The 9,302-nt window shown below is 35.9% G+C and overlaps 1 protein-coding gene across 1 annotated transcript in view; it reads right to left on the reverse strand.

Moving 5' to 3' along the window:
• Positions 1 to 9,302, reverse strand: part of XKR4 (XK related 4) — a 754,531-nt gene that overhangs the window by 581,601 nt on the left and 163,628 nt on the right. The gene's annotated exons all lie outside the window — the stretch shown is intronic.

Genomic DNA, 9,302 nt, shown 5'->3' on the forward strand with positions numbered 1-9,302 from the left:
TCTGGTTAGTAGTCAAATGCCTTAGGCATTACACAACCAGAGTTTATGCTAATTGAGCTTGATGTCCCTTTTGACCATGGTCCTGAGCCTACACATCCAGCAGCTCACTCCCTCAAGGTTCTTGGATGTGGCTAAGAAGTTATCTTAACTTTATCTTCTGTTAGCTCTTTTTTATATATAGATATTTCTATAGCACATGCAAATAAGTATGTAGAAAATCATCTGCCACATCTATATATGGTTATGGGTACATCCAAAGTCGCCAACCCATACCTGACCATTTTGACTGTCTACCTACATATGTACCTATAAATTATGGTTTATTATTACTGATAATCTGAACCATGGTATTTTCAATTGCCTCGTGTGTATGTAAAAGCTGGACAACGAATAAGGAAGACCAAAGAAGGAACAATGCCTTTCCCATAAAGTTGATGAAAAATATTGCATACCATGGAATTGAATACCATTGAATATCATGCCAGAACAAACACATCTGTTTTGGAAGAAGTACAGCCAGAATGTTCCTTAGAAGTGAGGATCGTGAGATGCTATCTCACTTACTTTGAACATATTATCAGGAAAGACCAGTCCTCGGAGAAGAATATCATGATTAGTAAAGTAGAAGATCAGTGTAAAAGAGGAAGATCTTCAATGTGATGGACTGACACAACTGCTGCAAGAATGGGCTCAAATATAACAATGATTGTGAGGACAGAGCAGGGCTGGGCAGTGTTTCATTCTGTTGTACATGGGGTCACTACATGCTGGATATAACTAGATGGCACCCAACAACAACAACAAATACAACACACATCCTGATTAGAAGCTAGAAGAGGTGAGGTTAATACTGGAAAACTATTGCTTTGGACATCATGAAAGTGATAGATGCCCACCACAGTGGTCACTGAGATCATCACCACCACCCTTATTTATTATGTGCCAAGCAGAGATACCTGGCATGGTACAGAGACAAGTGTGTAGTTTGTTTCTAAAGTAGTGACAATTGCACAGAGAAACAGAACACAGATACACAATGATACACAATAACACTAAATATGGAAAAGAACAGGTGTAAAAATACACAATTTCCATTGTGAAAAGTCAGTGTTTGAAATGTCCAGAAAGATGTAAGTAATTTTGTGGCAGAAGAATATTACTTTAGGGGTCTGTGATTACTGCAAATGAAGCGAATTGAAGGACTAACTATCAATGAGATAGTGGCAACAACAATAATTATTTTTCAACTCTCACAAAACTTGTGAGACATCTGGTTTCAGCTTCAAGATGTAGATAGCATCACTTCCAATCTTGCAGCAAGGAAAAACTGAAATTCCAAACTAGTTTTTCTAAACTTGCACAAAAAAATAAAGTTGGCATGCAACCTTCTAAGATGAAATCTGAGAAGAGAACTGTGCCTACAGGGAGACACAGCGTTGGAGCATTTGTTTATCTGGAGCAGACACTGCTGGACACTGTATAAGCTGGTAATAAGATTGAGCTAAATATGTTAAAAACATTGCTGAAGGCTAATTGTGGATATCTCGAGAAAGAGCATTCCCTGGGGATGCCGAAATAGGAGAGTTTGCCCTTTTTTATAAGACTCCTTTCCATGAACACTTCCAGACCCTCACAGAAATGATTGGTGAGAATCCCAAGAATGCTTCATTCATGGTGCCAGTGAGGGGAGAGAACAGTAGCCATCCTAAATGTGTTCAAGGACTAACAGAGACTCAAATTACATGACGCAAAAACTAATAGAAATGAAAGAAAAAATCAAGAAATTCACAATGTTAGTTGGAGACTCCAACAGTCCTCTCATATAAATTGGTAGAACAAGTAGGCAGAAGGTAAATCTTAATTACGTTATCTGCCAACCTGACCTAACTGACATTTATAGAATACTCCCCCCAGTAATGGCAGAACACAAATGTTTCTCGAGTGCACATGGAAATAGATCATATTCTGACCCATAAAGCAAGTTTTAACCAATTTAAAAGAACAGAAATCATACAAAGTATATCTACATATCATAATGGAATTAAGATATATAAATCAGTAACAAAAAGATGTGGAAAGTCCAAAAATATTTAGAAATTGTTGTTGTTGTTATGTGATGTTGAGTGAGACCCAACTCATAGCGACCCCTCCTTGGGTTTCCAAGGAAGTATCACTATGGAAGTAGATTGCCCAAACTTCCTTCTAAGGAGTGTCTGGTGGGTTTGAACTGCCAGCCTTCTGGTTAGCAGTCAAGTGCCTTAGGCACTACACTACCACAGCTCCCATCTGGACATTAGACAACATAAATAATTCATGGATCAAAGAGGAATTCTCAAGGAAAATTTAAAATATTTAGACTGAATAAAAATGAAAATGAAACATCAAAATTTATGGGACATAGCTAAAAAGTAGTTCTTAGAGATAAGTTTATAGCATTAATGCTTATATTAAAAAAGAAGAAAGTTCTCAAATAATTTACCTAAGCATCCATCATAAGAAACTAGACAAAGAAGAGCAATTTAAACCAAAAGCAAACACAAGAAAGGAAATAATAAATATGAGAGCATAAATCAATGAAACTGACAATAGGAAAATAATAGAGAAAATCCATGAAAACAGAAGCTTACAAAAGATCAATAAAAAGTGATAAGACTATAGTCAGACTGAACAAGAAAAAAGGAGGTAAAACACAAATTATCAATATTAGAAATGAAAGAGGAAACATCACTAATGATCCCACAGACCTTAAGAAGATAATAAGAGAATACCATGACCAATTTTCTACTTACAAAGTTGACCACTTAGATGAAATGCACCCATTTCCTGAAAGACACAGACTACCAACATCATTCAAGAAAAAAAAAAAAATAGATAAAATGAATAGCACTGTATCTAATAAAGTGATTGAATTTTTAGTTAGAAATTTTCCAAAAAAGAAATCTCTAGTTCCTGACGGCTTCTTGTGTGAATTCTACCAAATATTTAAATAGTACCAATTTTGCATAATCTTGTCCAGAAAAAAGAAACAGCAACTTCCAAGCTGTCATTTTATGAAGACAGAGAGAAAGAAAAAGAATACATAGGTAAGAGTGAAAATAAATAAATAAAATAGAGGCATCTCTCATTGTATTGAGCTTCACAGATAATGCATTTTTCACAAATTGAAAGTTTGTGGCAACATTTTGTCTAGCACATCTATCAGCACAATTTTTCCAACAGCATGTGGTCACTTCATTTCTCTGTGTCACATTTTGGGAATTCTCATATATTTCAAACTTTTTCACAATGCTATTGCACACTTACTAGACTATAGTATAGTGTAAACATAACTTTTATTTGTACTGGGAAACCACAAAATTCATGTGACTCACTTATTGTAATATTCACTTTATTGTGGTAATCTAGAACCAACACCACAATATCTTTGAAATATGCCTGTAGTCTATTTGTAGACAATATGCTTGTCTACAGAGAAATCCAAAAAGAATTTACAAATATGAATCCAGAATGAATAAATGAGTTCAACAAGGTCTTAGTATATTAGGTCAATATATTTAGCTAACTCCTATTCCTAAATGCCAGCAATGAAAAATTGGAATTTGAATAAAACAAATATCATTCACAATAGCAACAGAATGTGTCACAATAGCAACAGAATGTGTATGGGGGAATATGTAGTTATAAATCTAACAAATACGTACAGGCTCTATTTGTTTAAAACTATAAAATGTTCCTTAAAAAATTAAAAGACTTAAATAAACGGAGGGATATATCATGTTCAATGATGGCAGATCCAATATTTTTAAGATCTGAAACTTTCCCAAAGTGATATATAGATTTGACATAGTCCCAATCAAATTTGAAGTAAGTTTTTCTTTTTAGAGATTGACAAGTTAAACAAGCCTATAATGGTCAAATCAATACTAAAAGAAAAAAAAAAAAGAAGAAGAAGAAAGAAGAAAGTTGACAGACTCACATTACACAATTTCAAAACTTACTATAAATCTACAATAATTAAGACTGTGAGGAATAGGTGAAACCATAGACACAAAGATCTATAGAACAGAATAGAGAGCCCAGAAATAGATGTATACAAATATTGTCCATTGATTTTGACAAAGATCCAAGGCAATTCAAAGAAGAAATGAAAGTCTTTTCAACAAATGGAAAAATTAGGCACCCATATGCAAAAAGCAAACAAACAACAACAACAAAAAACTGCTATTACCCTCAAGTTGATTCTGACTCATGGCAACTCAATCGGAATTGCTCCATAGGGTTTTCTTGGCTATAATCATTATGGAGGCAGATAGTGAAAAACAAATGTTGACAAACACCTCTAACCTATTACAAAAATTAATTCATATGCATTATAGACCTAAATGTAAAATATAAAAACATAAAATTTCTATATGAAAATATAAGAGAATATCTGTTTGACCTTTATTTACAGACTTTTTAGAAAGCACCAAAAGTATGATCCATAAAAAAATAATATAAAATGATAAATTGGACTTTATCAAAATTAAAAAGTTTTGCTCTCTGAAAGACATTGTTAGAAAGTGAAAAGAAAAGCCACAGACTGGAAATAAATAAGTATTTTCAAATCACATATCTGATAAAAAATTCATTTCCAAAATATAACCTCAACAATAAGAAAAAAAAATAAGGCAATAAAATATAGACAAAAGATCGCTTCAAAAAATAATAATGGATGGCAAATAACTATATGAAAAAATATTCGATATCATTAGTCATTAAGGAAATGCAAATTAAAACCACAATGAGATACTATATACCTGCTAGAATAGACAAATCTAGAGAAAAAAAGAAAAATCTGACAACACCAAGTGCAGCCAAGGATGTACAACTGTAACTCCTATACATTACTGATGTGAATGCAAACTGGTACAATCACTTTGGAAAAGAGTTTAGAGTCTCTTGTAAGACATACACTTGCCATATGACCCAGCAAAACCACTCCTAGGTATTTAACCAAGTGATCACAAAACTTCTTTTCATTCAAAAACCTATTAGCAGCTTTATTCAAAATTGCGACTTTATTTAAAATTGCCAAAAAGTCAAACTCAACTAAATGTTCTTTAGTAGGTGAATGCATAAACAAACTGTGTTATATCCATGTATATAATGGAATATCACTCAGCAATAAAAAGGAATAAACTACTGATTCTTGTGCCAACCTGGATTAATCTAAAATGCAGTTTGCTATGCGAAAGAACTCAGAGAAAACAACTATGTATTATGTAATTCTGTTTACATTAAATTCTGGAAATGGTAAAACTATAGGAACAGGTTACCAGGAGAAAGTTGGGGATTGACTATAAAGTGCCTTGAAGAACCTGTTTTGTATGGTAGTGAATACATGATACTATGTTTGTCCCACAGACCTGCCTATCACAAAAAGGGAATCTTATGGGGGGGGGGGAAGTCAACCAGGATGCTGGAAGAAGCCAAGAAGGACTGCAGACTATGTATCACAAGTGAATCTAATTGTATTACAATGTATATATAACCTCCCCGAAAACCAGTTGCCTTCAGGTGGATTCTGATTCATGGTGACTGCATCAAAAAGGTGGAGAAGAAAGTTGTTGATGTAAACAATTTTGGCAAACAGAGTTTTGAGTAGATATTACAAAGTTAAAGGCGAAGAGAACTGTAAAAGCAGTTTGCTAGCTTGTAAATTTGTTTCTCACAGAGTTCATGTTAGCAATTCTGAAATGACTTTACATGTATACCAGGGTTGAACACAATTAGCAAATACATGTTGTACATAAGAGTCATCTCAATTGTAGGCAATACGGTACAAATAAAGCAAAAAGGGAATGCTGGAATCATTCCTGTGGTGCTGAACTAGACATCAGCATGAACTCATGTTTATTTTAAAACACAGACAGATAGATAGATACATTATTTCATGCTTGAATTAGTAAATATACATATCTTTCCTGTCTGCTGAAAGGGCCAAGAAGCAGTGACACCCAGTACCAACTAGCACAACCAGTGCCCAGATCTTGGTTTCCATATAACATTTTTAAGTAAAAGGAATCAGAGCTCATTGGAGAAACTACTGATACAGGCTTCAAAAAAAAAAAAAAGAAGAACTCACTGCTGTGGAGTCTGTCTCGACTTATAGCGACCCTTCCTTGGGTTTCCGTATCTCTAAAGTAGATTGCCCAGTCTTTCTCCCGAGGAGGGGCTGGTAGGTGTGAATCACCAGCCTTCTGGTTACCAGTCAAATGCGTTAGGCACTGTGCCACCAGAACTTCTGATATAGGACCAGGGTAGGGAAAATACAAGAGGAGCCTAGACATCTTGCTGGGCTAAAAATGAAGAAAGTACTCAGCCCCACCCAGCAAAAAAATTAATAAATAAATCATTGAGCATGTGAAAAGGACATGGTCCATGATTTTTACAGGATAATATAATAAAAAAGCTTCCGTTGGCCAAAGTTTGAACAGTTTTAGCAATTGGAAAAAATAACAATGGTACTGGATTCAAACACAAAGAATAAAATAAGTAGCCATGAGTTTATGCAGTTATAAAGAAATGATAGAAAAAAAGAAAGAAAGAAGGAAGAAGGGGCTAGTCTTCTTTACAGAAGAATTTCAATCAATAAATGTAGAAAGAATGAAAGAAATAATTAAAAAAAAAAAAAAAATCACCATTACATCACTATGGTAATAACTGCTACAGGCAAAAGTCCAAAAAAAAAAAAATAGTGGGTGAAACTTTAAGGAGGATATTTTCATATCTTCAAAGTATCTCCTGCAAAGAATGTACTAATTATTGTTGTGGTTTTAACATATATCCCCAGATTCTTTGATACTTCTCCCTGCAGGAAGTAGAGCTTAATTCCTTTCCTCTTGAGTGATTTGCTTAATAAGAACATAGCATCCAAAGGAAAAAAAGAATAACATTACAGAAGAGAAAACTGGCAGACACCATCTCAATCAAGAGACCAAGATTAACATCGCCAGTAATAAGAAATATTGATATCATGGACCTCTGATATGATTCTATGTCACATTGATATGACCACATCACCTCTGTCATCTTCCTCCCCAAATATCATAACCTCAGCTTAATAATGAGAAAACATAACACAAATCCAAACAGAGCGACACTCTACAAAATACCTGACCAGCACTCTTCAAAAGTGTCAGGTCATGAAAGACAAGTAAAGACAAAAGAACTCTCACAGACTGGAGGAGACTAAGGAGAAATGCAAATAATTCAAGGCACTCTAGGTTAGATCCAGAAATATTTTTTTAAAAAAGGAAAACGTAGAAAACCTGAACAAAGTCTGTAGTTTACTTACCAGTATTTGCACTAATTATTAATTGTTGTTGTTGTTGTTGTTATGTGCCGTCAAGTCGGACCCAACTCATAGTGACCCCTCCTTGGGTTTCCAAGGCAGTATCACTATGGAAGTAGATTGCCCAACCTTCCTTCCAAGGAGTGGCTGGTGGGTTTAAAACCTTCGGGTTAGCAGTCAAGTGCCTTAGCCACTATGCTACCAGAGCTCCCAATTATTAATTAGTCATATCAATTAACAATATATGCAACATATTAATTATGTTAATATTAATATAATAATTACTATAATATTATATTAATAATTATGTTAATATCAATGGTGATATGTTAATAGTAGGGATTCTAGGTAAAGGGTATTCCAGAACCCTCTCAACTATTTTTGTAATTCTTCTTTATGTCTATATATTATTTTTAACAGAAAATTATAACCCACTGCCATTGAGTCAATTCTAACTTATTGAGACCCCCATTGGGTTTTCAAGGCTGTAAATCTTCACAGAAGTAGATTGTCTAATCTTCCTCCCATGGACTGGCTGGTGGGTTTGAACCACTAACTCTCTGATTAGTAATGAAGTTAGAAGCATATTTATGAATTACTTGAGGAATTCTGACTTACATGGTGTGGTAGCGTAAAAAATTTACTGAGGTGGCACAAGTGCCTTTGGAAGTAAGAAAAAGAGACAGGTATCAGTTGAGGTATTGCTTGGGGACAGTTTTATATTAAGGTCAGGGCCAAGTTAGGCAGGCCTGGGGCTCAGGGCTGCTTTTCACTTGGGGTGTCTCTATTTTAAGGCAGAGGCCTGAGGTAGGTGTGTCTGGGGCTTGGGGGCTGGTTTTAGCTTGGGGGCAACACTATTTTAAGGTGGGGGACCAAGGTAGGTGGGCCTGAGTCTCAGGGGCTGCTTTTCACTTGGGGTAGCTCTATCTTAAGGCTGGGACCCTAGGTAGGGGGGCGCAGAGGGGTCAGAAACACCTAAGGGAGACAAACTTGTCTGCCGGTTTGTCGTCCTGTGGTGGCCCAAGTGTCGCTGTGAGGCTGGATGCTATGCCACTGGTGTTTCAAAATATCAGGAGGGTTACCTATGGTGGCAGGTTTCAGTGCAGCTTCAGGGCTAAGACAGACTTGGAAGAAGGAAGAGGCCATCCACTTCTCAAACCATTGACCAGTGAAAACCTTATGAATAGCAGTGAAGTATTGTCTGATATAGTGCCAGAAGATGAGTCCATCAGGTTGGAAGGTACTCAAAATTTGACTGGGGAAGATCTGACTTCTCAGAGTAGAGATGACCTTAATGATATGGATAGAGTAAAGCTTTTGGGTCCTCCATTAATCCCATGATGTGGCACGACTCAAAATGAGTAGAAACAGATGCAAACATCCATTAGTAACTGGAACAAGGAATGTACAAAGTTCACAGGAAAATTGGAAGTTGTCAAAAATGAAATGGTACACATAAATATCGATATCCTAGACATTACTGAGCTGAAATGGACTAGTTTGGGCCATTTTGTATCAGACAACCATCTGATCTACTGATTGTAGAAAAGACCATCAACTGCTCACATGCACATTCAAGATGAAGTTGAAGACACTTAAAACAAGTTTACGAGAGTAAAAAAAAAAAAAAGCAAGGAACAGTTTTGCTGGCCTGATAGAGCCTGGAGGAACCACTGAGACTATGGCCCCAAGCTGCCCTTCAAGTCTGGAATTGAACACATACCTGTGGCTTCCAGCAAACAATAGACAGGAATATGAGTTGAACATTTACCTGAGGTAGATACACTCCTTGGAAAGAACAAGCATGAGAGAAAGAAGGGCTGCTTATGCACAGGGAGACAGCTCAGGGGGTAAAAGTGCATGGAGTGATGGACACAGGGGGGAGGTGGCTGTCAGGAGGAAGTGGGAGGTAAGATGTTTCATTGTGGTGCATTGTGGTCAATGTCATGAGACAAACTGTATGTGA

This window comes from Orycteropus afer, unplaced genomic scaffold (genome assembly GCF_000298275.1).
Source record: "Orycteropus afer afer isolate SDZICR_OR568_19922 unplaced genomic scaffold, OryAfe1.0 scaffold00436, whole genome shotgun sequence".
NCBI lineage: Eukaryota > Metazoa > Chordata > Mammalia > Tubulidentata > Orycteropodidae > Orycteropus > Orycteropus afer.